The sequence below is a fragment of the Lactuca virosa genome, chromosome 2 (genome assembly GCF_052849685.1).
Source record: "Lactuca virosa cultivar CGN04683 chromosome 2, Lactuca_virosa_CGN04683_v6, whole genome shotgun sequence".
NCBI lineage: Eukaryota > Viridiplantae > Streptophyta > Magnoliopsida > Asterales > Asteraceae > Lactuca > Lactuca virosa.
Window position 1 is genome coordinate 124,164,969 of NC_136427.1, and position 16,166 is coordinate 124,181,134.

The following is a 16,166-nucleotide window of genomic DNA, read 5'->3' on the forward strand; positions in this document are numbered from 1 at the left end:
AAAAGGACCATGCTCATAATCGGGTCAAGTACATACCAAAATAGTTATGGACTTAGACACTAATACAACAGGTTGGGTGCCCCACTTGAGTACAAATACCGCAAGGGCGGGGTGTGGGTTGCACACCTTTGTCTTTGGCTAGCATCATTACAACTTTTGTAAGCTCGGACAATTGAGCTTCAATTTGAGGAGTTTGGACTTCCTTTACACCTCGGGGTGCATCCGTGTACCATTCTTCATCATGACTTGAATGTTTAGAATCTTCAGCCATGTTTTTGATCAAGTTGCGGATTTCAGTGGGAGTCTTGTCGGGTAAAGATCCGCCACTGGAGGCATTAAGAAGCCTTCTTTCCATTGGAGTCATGCCTTCAATGAAATATTGGAGGAGCTGGTATTCGGTGATTCCATGCTTTGGGCATCGGGCACAAAGTTTCTTGAACCTTTCCCAATATGTGTGAAAAGCTTCTATCTTATGTTGCTTAATCCCAATGATTTCCCTCCGTAGGGCTGAAGCTTTCATCTCCGGAAAGTATTTGTCCAAAAAGAGTCGTGCAAGATCTACCCAAGTGGTAATCGTCCCCGGTGGGAGGTCATAGAGCCAGTCTTTTGCTGCGTCTTGCACGCGAAGGGGATTGCTCTAAGCTTGATTTGATCCTCCGTAACATTGTGTGGCTTCATGCCCACACACACCACATGAAATTCAGTTAGAAACTTGTGAGGATCTTCATTTTCCAGGCCTCTAAAGGTTGGGAGTAAGTGGATGAGCCCGAATTTCAGTTCTAGGTTGGTGGCTGCCGGATATGTGATGCAAAGAGGTTGTTGAGTAACTTCTTGCCTCGACCATTGACGGAGAGTTTGTTCGGGTGGTGGGTTTGGAGGTGGATTCCCCCCATGGTTATCTCCCATGATATGAGTAGTGTTTGGGATATTATAAGTAGGTGAAGATGGTGGAGTGGTATTTTTGGGTGAGGATGGTTGAGATGAGAGTGATAGGCTTTCTGTTTCGGATGCGGACACACTTGAGAGGGGTATGTCCTCCCAAATGTTGATTACTGGAGGGTTAGATGATGAAGAAGTCTCGGAACCCGGTCGCCTCTTACGAAGCTTGGTTTGCTTCCTTAACTTCTTTGCAGTCTTCTCTGTCTCCGAGTCAATTGGCAATGGTGTACCTGTACGGAAAGATCTAGGCATAAACAATTAGTAACACCGTGTCCCCGGCAACGACACCAATTTGTTAGGCGTGTCAAACCCAACAAATAATAGGGGTACGATATACTCCTAAGAACACTACTATGATGCACTAAAAGATAGTACAAGGTAAGTAGGGTCGATCCATAGAGACACGGGACAATTGGTCCAATACCTCTTTGCGTAAGGTACTTGTTCACAGATAATCTAAAAAGGGGGGGTTTTTGAATGTAGTAGTTAAAAAAAAGACAAATTAAAAACATAAATAATCAGCTAAATAAGTGAATTATATTCAGATTTTATAAGGGTTCCAACTCTATGCAAGACAAATTAGCAATGTGATTCCATGGATGACAATATATTTGTTTAATTCTATATAAGTTGGTACTTGAAAGTGTTAACAAGCTCTAACACTCCCCATTCACCATAATAATTAACCAAAACAAGCTCTTTGATTAATCCTAACCTTACTAACCTAATCTAAACAAGCTCTTAGAATTGGATTGAAAGGTTGCTTTAAGCTTTATGTGAATGTTCCCAACAACACTCAATACTCCTTACAAGCTCGGGGGTGTAAAAGTGTGTGAAAAGATTTACACTAAATTCATTCAATAGAAATCAAATTAGTGCTTGTTACCTAGTCCAATTTACAAAACAATTACGGATTTTGCAATTAGATAACTTGAATGATCTAACCCTAATACAAATGACCAATAAGAATCACAATTAGAATCAAACATTCGATTGAGACAAAATCAAATTTACTAGATAGAAAATTGAAAGAAACATCAAGTCATATGATTGAAATCACATCCAAATGTCAAGACATAAAGTTGGAGAATTAAGTTTCTAGCCACTCATGACTAGAACAAACACAAACCTAGAAATTGAAATTAAAGTCTTACAAATTAAAGTCCAAGTGTTTTCAAGCAACAATTGTATTCAAAAAGCTCCCAAAATCGCCTCCTAGAACTCCCCAAAACGATCCCCTTTCTTCTGGAACCGGGTTGCTTCATTTTAGAAAGGAGAAAACTGATTTAAACTGGCGACCACGTTTACACGGCCCGTGTAAACTATAACTGACCATTTACATGGCCGTGTAAATACAAAAAGTAGAATGCTCAAATCAGCCAGGTCTTCAAAGTTCGATGCTCATGAGTATACGTTTACACGGCCCGTGTAAACTCAAGGCTTACATTTACACGGCCGTGTAAATATCTGAAAAGCTGAAATCTTCATTTCTTTGCTAACTCCCTCCTCGATGCTCCAACAGTCCCGAAACTTCATCCAAAACTTTTATTCATCACCTCAATTAAGATCCTACCTTCAAAAGTCCCTAAAATATTACAAAAGTGTATGAATGGAATTGCATCATGAAAAATCCCGAAAAATATGCAACATGCATGAGTTTAAATCTAAATGCAATGCATTTAATAGAGTAAAACTACAAAAATGGATGCATGAAATGCACCTAACAACATGGCATGTATAAATATACATATATGCTATATATGATTTCCTATGTCCAATATAAAACATATAAGGTAAATCATTGGCTAACATACTGAAAATGCTTAAGTTCTATATTTATATCATATAGATTATGAAAATAATACACATATATATTATGCGTATATGTATTTGTTATCAAGTAACGCGAGCCATACACAAGTGTATATTTATAAACATACAATAAAGCAAATAAAACATGAAGTTATCACGCATCAACTAGTAAGAGAAATTGATATAGTAGATCATACCCACTCACACCCCTCGTTACGATCACATCAAATAGATAAATAAATTAGTAAATAAATAAATACATTAGATTATATGGAACACGAGGAATGGAAAATACATATTAACTACCATTGTAATATATGGGCATACCAATATACTATGAGTCTTCATAGTCTAGGGGACAATCAAAAAAATTCATAACTTCCTTTCCCTCATATCCCTCACCTGTACACTCACAAAATACTAGAGATGACAACGGGGGCGGGGAATACAGGGGACCCCAATCTCCATCCCCGAAATCTCATTGCAATCCCCATCCACATCCCATCCCCATTGAGGAATATAAATAAACGCCCATCCCCACCCCCAACTGGGGATCCCTAACGGGGAATCGGGGAGTTTTTTTTCCTTATTTAATATGAAACCTTTTATGTAAAGGAAAACTATAAATTTAAATTTACCAGCATAAGTTTAAAAATTTTACAAAATATAAAAATATCCATAGGTTGCATAAAAAAATATAAACAAATTTTCTACCTAATTTAAATAACTACATAAAAATAAACTAGAAAAAAATTATCAGAGTGATATTTGAGATAAAGTAGATAAACTAAATAGAAAAAAAAATTATACACAAGTTTAAATTAGTTAAAAGAAAAAGAAAATGTATAATTTCAATCAAGTAATTACTAATGAGTTAGATTATTTGGATCTAGTATTATGTATTGTAAATTGTACAATAAATATATGTTTTGTATTATTTTTATATATTATTATATAGAGGAGGGTTTAATTGAGAAAAAAAAGGTTGAGAATGAGGGAATCATTCTAGCCACACATTTATTTTGCCACAAAACAGTTAGCCGTACCGTCGGAAATGGATAACGGATAAACATGTGTTTTCCAACCAAACATGTTTCCTTAAACTATGCTAATCATTACCTTAATATACACAAAACATACTTTTTTTTTTTTGTTTTTTTTTATTTTTAGAAAACCATTTTTATCGAAAAATTATTTTAAATATATCAAAATTTATAATTTTTTATTCTCTATAAATAGACATCCATATTGATATAGTTTTAAGATAAAATAAAAAAATTATTTTTAAAATTTCAGCACGTTATTCATAAGTGAATAAAAATCTATCATATTTTTATTACAGTACATTCGTTATTCACTTATGAATAAAACGTATGCTTAACTTTTTTTTTATAGTTTAAGTATCGTTCATATATGAATATGACACGTAATAAAGTTTTCTTACTTAAAATATATTTTTACATCATTTTTCGTTATATATTATATTTATATATGAATAAAACGTGTATTAGTTGTCGTCATATTTTATCTTCATATATGAATAAAACATTTATCAGATTTTTGTTACAGTTAATTTGTTATTCATATATGAATAAGTAGTATAAATGATAGTTAAACTGAAAACAAAATTAATTATATATTTTTATTTATAAGTCAATAACGAATGTACTGTAGTAAAAAACCTGATGCATTTTTATTCACTTATGAATAACGATAGCTGAAAATATAAAAAAAATAAATTTTTTATTTTATCTTAAAAGTATATCAATATGAATGTCTATTTGTAGAGTATAAAAAATCATGAACTTTGGTATATTTAAAATCATTTTTCGATAATTATAGCTTCTTAAAAATTAAAAAAACGAAAAAAAACTATGTTTTTGTATATATTAAGGTAATAATTAGCATAGTTTAAGGAAACATGTTTTGTTGAAACACATGTGTATTCCTTATCCATTTCCGCTGGTATAACGGAGACTTTTGTGGCAAAAATAAATGAGTGGCTGAGAATAATTCCTCCATTCTCAACCTTTTTTATTTTCTCAATTGAACTTACCTCTTAATATATATGGGGCAGGTCTAGCTATGGGATTACGGTATCCCATCCCCACCGACACTTTTTTATTTAGGGATTCCCATCCCGGTCAACTTGGGGATTCCCAGTCAAGTCAAAACAGGTGCGGGTTTTCCATCCCTACCAATATCCTTGCGTGTCTGATTTCTGCACGGGGAAATTTTCCATCCCTACCAATATCCTTGTGTGTCTGATTTCTGCCGTATGTCGTCGTGAATCGTGAGAAGGGCAGCACGAAACAAGAAGAGACTGGCGATCGTCAACGGAATGGTTCCTAGGAAAACCAAATGTCAATCGTATATGCCTAGAACCACGCCCATCTATTGTCGATTGGAGAACTCAATACACACCCATCGATTTCAAATGCCATTATAACTTTTGTTAATCGTCGATCTCCTCGATAAGAAGTAAGAACAATTTCTGTCTAAATATGATATTTTGCTTTCAAATTCCCACTTATCAATCTATTACATAGCTCCCAAAGTGTTTATGAGACGATTTTTGATTTTTAAATACATTGATTTCATTAATTTCAAGTTCTGATTGCCCTATTTCTTGACTTCAAACCACCTACTTGCTGTTTGTTGGGAAGCCCTTCAATCTTCTTAACGGTCAACGTTTTTGAAAACGCACCTTGCTAATTGTGTCACTATTAGAACAGGTCTTTTTCTTGATTGTAATCTGGGCAGTTGTGTGGGGATGTAATTAATCAACGAAGCAACTCATCGGCTAAAGCTCTATCTTTTTCCCTATTTCATTACTATTTCATTCTATCTTTTCCCTTATATTCTTTAAGTTTTGGAGATGAAATTGAATTTTCTTTTGTTTGCAAAGATATTGATCTGCATTTTCATATGGTTGCAAAAACTAATCTGACTTGAGAATTGCTGCATTAAGAACATCATCTTTGTGTTTTCATTACTCATGGGTGAATAATTGAGATATTATATATTGGTTTTAACTTTTAATGGTAAATTTGAATATACCCTGCTGCTATCTTTTGCTGGTTTTTGATTTAAGATTTTTCAACCAAATGATACGGTTTAACATATAACATAACTTTCTTCATGTTCATGGATAAATGACTGCTGAATTTCTATTATCAAATGTCATTTTCCTTTTTTTTATGATATTGATTTGATGTTGATTGGTTTGATAATTTCAAATCTCGTTTTGCTCACATTGTCAAATCTTATACTAGAAAGATACAAAACATATATCTGATATAGTACTCTATATGTTGTCTTTCTAGGGAAATGAGGTTAGACTAATGAGTTTGATTAACCTCAATTTCAGGGACAATTTTTTTTCTAATTTGATAGTTCAATACCTTCCTTCTATTTTGATATTTCAAACATGATTAAGTTGTACACTTTGAAGATCGTGGAAAGATAAGAAATCCATGATCGATTTCTTCTATGATGAGGCATGGTTAGGTTTTATGATCCTTAAATAGAAATAAAGTTGTATACAACAATCAACATTTGGTATTTAGTCTTATTGTGATTTTTAGTTTCTATAAATATGATTTTTTTTAAATAAAATAGTGTGTTCAGTTTTGTTTATGAATTTCTTTTATATAGTTTTGGTACATATGTAAGGGCATCCTGAAGCCTTTTGGCCCGGGGCATAAAAACGTATGGATCGGCCCTGAGTGCAACAGTTTTCGTATGTGATTTTACACCAAAAAGACCAAATCTAGAGTCAGATCCTGCCAAGATCCTGCCAGTTATCATTTTTTTTATTCTCACCACAAAAGTAAAAATAAACCCTTCAGAGAAACCATTAAGGGCTAAATGCATAATATAGCAATTGACTTTCTATTTTTTCCCTTATCATAACATCGTGCTTATGTTTTTCTTATTATAGCATTGTACTTTGTAAAACCAACCCATTTATAGCAATGGGTAACCACCTACATGTACATGTCATTCCATTATTTGTTTTGCTGACATGACACATTTAAGGATGACAAGGTGGATAGACATCCTATGTGGACAATGATATTACATAAAAACCTATCACTTTGTGTCATGTCATTATGTTTCAAATTAGCAGGTTCCTCATTGCTATAATTAGTATTTTTTTTAAATACAATTACCTTGTAAAAAAATTGGAAGTATCAAAGTACAATGTTGTAATCATCCATGAAGTGTTTTTTTTTTTGCTTATTCACAGATATAAATTTACAGCATGTGCTGCTGACATACCTCTCAAGTTTACAACATTCCAAAAGTTAGCACAAACTTAATTTTTAGCTTTTTTCACAAGTTAATACCATTGGGATCACTTATTTACTAAATTGACCTTTTTCTTTTGCATTACAAGGATGTTATTGAGAGGATGATGAAGATGGGAGAGATATTTTTTATTTTTATTTTTTTTATTCTTGTGGCGTTTTATAATTGTGGATGGCTTCCACGGGAGGGAAAAAGAAGCAATTTATATTTCAATTGCCAGGTCAAATTCAAAGAAAGAGGTATTTTTTTTTTTATTATTGTGGTGTTTTATAATTGATTTAAAATTCAATCAAAATGTTGACATTGGTTTTAAAATTCAATTAACTCGTCTGTTTTTGCAAAAAGACCAAAATACGCTTATCATCTATTTGGTTTAATAATTCTATTATTTTTTTTATATTTTCATATTTATTGAAATCTTATATGATTATTATATTTTTTTCTTATCTGAATTCTTTTCAAATTTATAGATATCTTATATGGTAATTGTAACATCCCGTTTAGAATATAATAATTAAATGATAAACCTGGAACCCGAGAAGCAGATTGTATTATTATTATATGGCATTGTAGCCCAAAATCAAATAACAATTAGTTGGGAGTTGATTTCGGAAAGCCAAATGGCAGGATTTGAATCTCCGGGGATCAAAGTGTAATTTTGGGATTTATTTTGTAAAGATTTATAGAAGTTAAGAGTTAAAATGTAAGTTCCGGGTTAGTTTTGCAAATATTTATGAAGGCAGGGGCTAATGGGTAAATATTGGGACTTCACTTGAAGAGATTTTGGAGGCATAGGGGCTATTTGGTAAATTTCGTACTTAATGAGTAATGGATTTTAAGGCTGAGGGTTGAAATGGTAAATTATGGATTAGTTTGAAAGAAAAGATGAGAATGGGGGACCATTTGTGTCATTATGGGCCAAAGATTAATGGAGCCGGGTATATAGCCTTTCATTCCCGTTCATACCCTAACCCTAAGTCTTTAAGCACCAGCCGCCATCTCCATCCTCTTTCTTGGCCGCCATCTCGTCGTCTGCCGTCTTGCCATCGGATCATCACCATCATTCGTCGCCGGTTGTCGTGCTTAGCCGGGAGAGACCATCAAGGGCTGTCGAGGGTAGCTACACCGGGTAGGGATCGGAGAACCATTGCTGTGACCGCCGCCTGCTGCCTCCCCATTGTGAAACCGTCACACCTTTGCTGCCGGTGACGCCATGCGCGAACGGAGGAAGCCGTCTGGAGCGACGTCTGGGCAGTGTGATAGCGTCCTCGGATGCCTCTGCTTCTCTTTCTTCTCCTGCTCCGCCTTTCAGCCATGCCGCCGACGTTGCCGTTAAGCGGCTGCTGCCGGACTTTTTGTGTCACCATCGCCGCCAGGTGGGTGGCTAGGTTTATCTCGCAACAGAAGGATGTGTGTATGTGGTTTTTGGCTGTGGCTTTTGGCTGGATTTCACAAGAAGGCCACCACCACCGTGAGGTGGTGGCTGCCGCCATGCACCACCGCCGGCCACCATAGGGTGGCTGTGTGTATGTTTATCTATTTAGTGTGTGTGTGTTTATTTTGGTATAAACATTGTAACTTGTAACAAGAAAGTGAAATAATGGAAAAGAAAACCCTAACCACCACCGGCCGCCGTGTCGGGTGGCTGTGTGCTTTGCTTTGTGGTATTGATTCGTTGGGTTGCTTGAAACCCTAATGGGCTTAATGAAACTCTAGTGGGTTTAATGGAGCCCGATAAAGCCCTAATTGACCTAATAAAATCCTAATGGGCCCAATAAGGCCCAATGTGACCTAAAAGCCCAATCAATGGACTAATGGGCTAGTATTGTGTTGGAAAACCCTAATAGCATAAAACCCTAATTTTTGAGAATTGATAGAATTATTTAATAACTTGAAATATTAAATAATAGTCATTGGCAAATTAATGTAAGGCAACAATGGATTTAATAGATTAAGTCTATTGTTGGACCTTATTATTGGGTCTTGAGTTGGACCTTACTATTGGGCTTTGATGATTGGACTAATAATGGGCTTTTCAAGAATAAGTAAATGGACTAAATAATTATACGGGCTTAAGGATAAGGCCCATGTGAGAGCCTTGAGCCCAATTTGGAAAATTGGGTCATAGATGGGCCATAATTGGGCCTTTATGAGTATGTGATATTGGGCCATGGGAATTGGATTGGAATAATTAGATGAGGCTTAAGGAAAGACAGTGTAGAGGTCTGGGCCCAATTTGGAAAATTGGGCCATATGTTGTACTTTGGCCCATTACTTGACTTTTGGGTCTTTGGAGTGTGAGTTGGACCTTGGATTTGGAACCAATTATTAATTGAGTATTGTTTGATGTTGATAGTTCGGGAAGCTGTCAACCAGCAGCTGGAGTTTTATCTGCAGGATTTCAACAGTGCCAGATGAGTTATCCTCACTATATCAATAGGGTCTACGGTACCAAGGCCGACCCTTTATGATTTACATCCTGGTTTAGGATGGTTGCTATGTTATTGATATGCTAGATTACATCTTGGTTTATGATGGTTGCTATGTTATTGATATGCTAGATTACATCCTGGTTTAGGATGGTTGCTATGTTATTGATATGCTAGATTACATCTTGGTTTAGGATGGTTGCTATGTTATTGATATGCTAGATTTCATCCTGGTTTAGGATGGTTGCTATGCTAGATTTCGGATAGATCGGTATCCTGGTTATAGTATGCTTGTATGCTGTTATGATCTGTTAGATCGGTATCCCGGTAGATAGGATGTTGTTATGCTATTATGATTGTTATATCGGTATCCTGGTATATAGGATGATGTTATGTTAGTGACCTGGTTAGGTCGGTATCCTGGTTATAGGATGTTGCTATAATTGGTGATCTGTTAGATTGGTATGACTGTTATATATATGCAAGTGTATGATATTTATGTACACATGCTTGCTTGCGGGAAATGAAGTCTTAGATTTGGGGTTGGGTTGAGGCAGTCCTGCTTTGTGCTGGAGGCCAACATACCCAGGGCGGTCCAGATAACCTGAAGGCCCTGCAAAGGGATTTAGTCAGACCGAAGGCCCGACGAGCGGTCCGGATGGGCTGTAGGCCTTGCGAGGCGGTCCAGACGTGCCGAAGGCTCGGAGAACAGTCCATATAGACTGAAGGCCTGTGAGGCGGTCCAGTCAGGCTGACGACTTATTATGCATGCTGTTCTGTATTGGTTATATGATATGGTTATGTTGTATGGTGTTGGTATTTTGGGGTAACTCACTAAGCTCTCGGGCTTACAGTTTCAGTTTATTGTTTCAGGTACATCAGATGATCGCAGAAAGGCAAAGACGTGATCGTACAGCTCCTCATATTTTATGGTCTTATGAATTGATTCTGGGGATACTCTGATGTCTAAACTATTTTGAAAACAAACTATAATAACTTGATGGTTTTAAAATGTATTAAAAAGTTTTAATTTGACTCAAATTTTATGGGTGTTACAGTAATTATTATCTTAAATTATGTATGATTTTATTTATTTTTGTAATTATATTTCATATTTATTGAAATCTTATATGTGTATTATGATTTTATCTGTTTTTGTAATTTTATTTGACATGATATATTGATCGTATTTTTGATATCATACCATACTTAAGACATATTTTAAGTATGGAAATGATATTACATTTTAATATCTTTATGTCATATTAACATTAACCAATTTTATATTTCCCTACAAATATAGGGTCTACGATTTTTCATTCCAAATCAATTTTCTCTCTAACTAATTAACTTCTTTCATCGCAGATAGTAGAATTCTGTGGCGACTAACAATGTGGCGACTAACAATGCGGATCAAGTCGTGTTTGATAAGGTTGCTGAAATCGATGCATATAAAGAGTCTTGGAACATACGTGCTAATGTCATCTTGCTTTGGTACCAGACCTATAAAAACAATCCTAAAATGGTCGGGAGCCTAGACATGATTTTAATTGACCAGCAAGTACTGTATGTAAAAATTACAATCAACTTTACTCTATGTAAAAATATAAGAAGTACTGTACTTCACATCATCTATAGAATAAATACAAAAAACACAGTTGTTTTTTTTTTTTTTTTTTATCAAAAAGACTTATTTTGTGATACTTTTTCTTTAAATTTTATTTCTATTTTATTAAATTCTAATAAACAATATTAGTTTTATGTAGTTTTATTACTTCTCTTTCACTGTCACCTATAGTGCATTAGAATACAAGCAACAAAAAAAATTCTTATTTTTGTATTTGAATCCATATTCGATTAAGGAGATGTCAGAGAGATCAGTACATTTGCTATGGCTAGCAATGAAGGCGATTACATGCTTCTTCCTCAGAAGCATAAAATCGATTTCTACAAAACCACAAAAGTTCGTGTATCCACCGATTTTGTTAATATGGTAGATCCTTATCATTTTGTCGCTTTCCCAGATTTGCAAGCAAGGAACTTTGACACTCTTGTTGCATTTGGTATGTTGTTCTGTTATTAGTTTAACTTATTTCTATACTTCAGTTTTTCATGTAATACACATTCGTATTATTATTACTAATTTGTTGCTGCTTCTTCCTTGAAGATCCCAAAAATGGAAAAGCTCGAGTAAGTTTAAGCCATTCATCATTATTTGACATTTTAGTTTGTCATTCATCATTATTTGACATTTTAGTTTGAAGACTTTTTTTTATTAGTCTTTATTGTTTGCTTATGAATTTGTTTGACAAAAGCAAACAATAAAGATTAATAACAAAAAGTCTTCAAACTAAAATGTCAAATAATGATGAATGGCTTAAACTTATTCGAGCTTTTCCATTTTTGGGATCTTAAGAAGCAACAACAAATTAGTAATAATAATACGAATGTGTATTACATTAAAAACTGAAGTATAGAAATAATTTAAACTAATAACAGAACAACATACCAAATGCAACACGAGTGTCAAAGTTCCTGGCTAGCAAATCTGGGAAAACGACAAAATGATAAGGATGTACCATATCAACAAATCAGTGGATACACGAACTTTTGTGGTTTTGTAGAAATTGATTTTATGTTTATGAGGAACAAGGATGTAATCGCCTTCATTGCTATCCATAGCAAAGTTACTGATCTCTCTGACAGCTCCTTCATCAAATAGGGATTCAAATACATGAATAATTTTTTTTTATTGTTGCTTGTATTCTACTGCTCTATAGGTGACAATGAAAGATAAGTAAAAAACACATAAAAACTAATATTGTTTATTAAAATTTAATAAAACAGAAATAAAATTTAAAGAAAAAGTATCACAAAATAAGTCTTTATGATAAAAAAAAACAATTGTGTTTTTTGTATTTATTCTACGGATGATACGAAGTACATTACTTCTTACATTTTTACATAGAGTAAAGTTGATTGTTATTTTTACATACAGTACCTATTGGTCAATTAAAATCATGTCTAGGCTCACGACCATTTTTGGTTTGTTTTTATAGGCCTGCTTCCAAAGCAAGACGGCTTAACACGCATGTTCCAAGAATCTTTGGATGCATCGATTTCAGAAACTTTATTAAACACGACTTAATCCGCATTGTTAGTTGCCATGAAATTCTATTATCTGCAATGAAAGAAGATAATTAGTTAGAGAGAAAACTGATTTAGAAAGAAAAATCGTAGACCCTATATTTACAGGGAAGTATAAAATTGGTTAACGCTGGAATGATATAAAGATTTTGGAATGTAATATCTTTTCCATACTTAAAATATGTTTTAAGTATGGTATGATATCGAAAATAAGATTAATATAACATGTCAAATATAATTACAAAAATAGATAAAATCATACCTAATTTAAGATAATAATTACCAAATAAGATATCAATAAATTTGAAAAGAAGTCGCATAAGAAAAAAAAAATATAATAAACATATAAGATTTCAAAAAATATGAAATATAATTACAAAAATAGATAAAATAATACCTAATTTAAAATAATAATTACCATATAAGATATCAATAAATTTGAAACAAAGTCGGATAAGAAAAAAATATAATAAACATATACTATTTCAATAAATATGAAAATACAAAACAAATTAATAAAAAATTAATAAAATTAATAAACTAGTGTCTTATTTAAGAATACATATAAGGGTATTTTGGTCTATTTGCAAAAACAGAAGTTAATTGAATTTTAAAACCAATGTCAACATTTTCATTGATTTTTAAATCAATTATAAAACGGCACAAGAATAAAAAAAATTAAAAATAAAAAATCCCTCTTTCTTTGAATTTGACTTGACCATTGAAATAATAATCGCTTCTTTTTCCCTCCCTTGGAAGCCATCCACAGTTATAAAACGCCACAATAGTAACCACACATACCAAACAATCATCAAAATGGGGTCCGAGTTTCATTAACACCTTTAATTTCTTAACGGGTTACATATTTTTTTTAAGTTTCACAGTTTGACCACTGTTCAGTGTTTTGGTCATGTAACAGAATCTGTAACTCCGATTGAGCTAAATCCGGACTTTCTGAAAGCTAGACTCGATTTCCTACATTTTATCCAGAGAGTGACATCGGCCAATTCTGCTCAGATTAGCAGCTACAGCCCTTGCAAGATGGGGAAAAGTTGCTGTGCAGATTTCCAATAATTGCCAAAATCACCATATGATTCATAATCTCAGACAAATGATTAAAGCCACACGATTTAACACACCAAAAGCGTGAATGGAGGTATTAAGACATAAATTAAGTGGTTTATGAAAAGACCAAGAATTGACTAAAAGATGATTGAAAGTAAGATGTCCTAACACACCAAACACCAAAAATCTACATACACCAATAAAGACTTCTTTTAGTTCAAATCACGATACATGTAGGGATGAACTTTGAGTGAACTTTAGACACACATTATGTGGTTTTCAAGTTTGTTGTTTCAGCCTCCAAGCCATGGTTTTGAAGACCAAAAATACAAACAATACTACCAAGAGTTGTGAAGACTTTCAAGCTAGACTTTTGATACAATCTTTGCTAGTTCAAACAACAACATAATTACCCACATATCAAAACTTCTAGGGGGCTGTTTTGAGGGTTAAAAAGGGTGCTCAAAACATGAATTCAATGCAGGAAATTATTCACTAAACTTGAAGACAAGAAAAACAAGATTTTCCCCAAAGCAAATCAATTTGTCTCCAAGATTGGAATCAATTCATGAATATCAATTCCAATATATGAGGGAACATTTGAAAATCGATCATACATTACACTATGATTGAGATTATGTACAAGAAGAGAATTTTAGTCAATTGAGGAGCAACTCAACCCCAAAATCGAAATCGATTACAACCCAATTGAGATGTGAACATAATAGAAAACAGATTCAAGGAATTACCAAGATGAATGACCGATTCAACAAGTTTGGAACAAAGAATAGGAGCTACAGCTATGGTGATCGACACCCCACAACACAACCGATGGAGACCTCGATTTCTTCTTTCTTCTTCCAGTCGACGCACACCACAGACAGAAGGAGTCGATCGCTTCTCTTTTTTTTTTTGATACGCACACACGGGATGGAGAACAGAAACGCACGCACCCCTTTTCTTCCCTCCTACGATCGATACTCAATAACCCAAGTTAGTTGAGAACTTCTCCTGGTCGAATGTATAAGCCCATCAAGAAACGTATGAAGCCTAATCGATCCTCATAATCCCATCGGACGTAAACCAAGAAGATTTAATGCGATTTTATGTACTCCTTCCACCTTAACCCTAGACGTACGATGAATATATGTGCATGTCGAAGATTGATCGTAAGAAGGCTCACTTCATCATGTGTATGGTTAATATATATAGCGATGGTTATATATATATATATATATATATATATATATATATATATACCACATGAGCGTTATTTGATTTTGATTCGTACAAATTGAATTGGTTTTAAAGCAACTTACAATATTAACCCTTATCTTTTATACCTTTGTTCAAAACCCACCATTCACTTTGGTTTGAATTATTTACAACCTTTGTATCTTATATATACACACATATTTAATTATTATTATTATTATTATTATTATTATTATTATCGAATATACAATCGGCATAATGTTAAATGATAAATACACATAAAACTTAATCCTATATAAAGGAATACTAATTTCACTAACGAAGGAACTCAGGTCGTTACACACACCTTCATCCTTCTCTCAATAACATCCTTGTATTGCAAAAGCAAAAAGTCAATTTAGTAAATAAGTGATCCCAAAGGTATTAACTTGTGAAATATAACTAAAAGTTAAGTTTGTGCTAACTTTTGGAACGCTGTAAACTTGAGAGGTATGTCAGCAGCACATGCTGTAAATTTATATCTGTGAATAAGCAAAAAAAAAAAACCACTTCATGGATGATTACAACATTGTACTTTGATACTTCCAATTTTTTTACAAGGTCATTGTATTTCAAAAAAAAAAAAAAATACCAGTTATAGCAATGAGGAACGTGCTAATTTGAAGCATAATAACATGACATCAGGTGATAGGTTCTTATGTAATATCATTGTCCCCTTAGGATGTCTATCCACCATGTCATCCTTAAATGTGTCATGTCATCAAAACAAATAATGGAATGACATGTACATGTAGGTGGTTACCCATTGCTATAAATGGGTTGGTTTTACAAAGTACAATGCTATAATAAGAAAAAAAGTACGATGCTATGATAAGGGGAAAAAATAGAAAGTAAATTGCTATATTATGCATTTAGCCCTTAATGGTTTATCTGAAGGGTTTGTTTTTACTTTTGTGGTGAGAATAAAAAAATGATACCGAGCAGGATGTGGCTGTAGATTTGGTCTTTTTGGTGTAAAACCACATATGAAAACGGTTGCACTTTTGGCATGTAATTTGCCTTCACTCTCCCAAAGGGTCATCCACATGAACCTCGGTGCGACCAAATGCAGATCCAAATAATCCAATTCGTTTGTTCTGAATCATAAATTTATGTCACAAATTATCTCGCAATAATAAAACAATTCCCTTTTTGAAAAACATTCGAATCCATGTTTATCTATTTGCCCATCAGCAACACTTACAA

The 16,166-nt window shown here is 33.8% G+C and overlaps 1 long non-coding RNA gene across 2 annotated transcripts in view; it reads left to right on the forward strand.

Moving 5' to 3' along the window:
- Positions 1-10,361, forward strand: part of LOC145159440 (uncharacterized) — a 33,043-nt gene extending 22,682 nt beyond the window's left edge. Inside the window, exons 3-6 of one of the 2 annotated variants that reach the window (XR_013737731.1) lie at positions 4,829-5,232; positions 7,004-7,060; positions 7,154-8,441; positions 9,422-10,361. This is a non-coding gene — a long non-coding RNA (uncharacterized LOC145159440). Of the gene's footprint in view, positions 1-4,828; positions 5,233-7,003; positions 7,061-7,153; positions 8,728-9,421 lie in introns of those variants that run through there. The other variant, XR_013737730.1, reaches the window with a different exon arrangement.
- Positions 10,362-16,166: the final 5,805 nt, after the last annotated feature.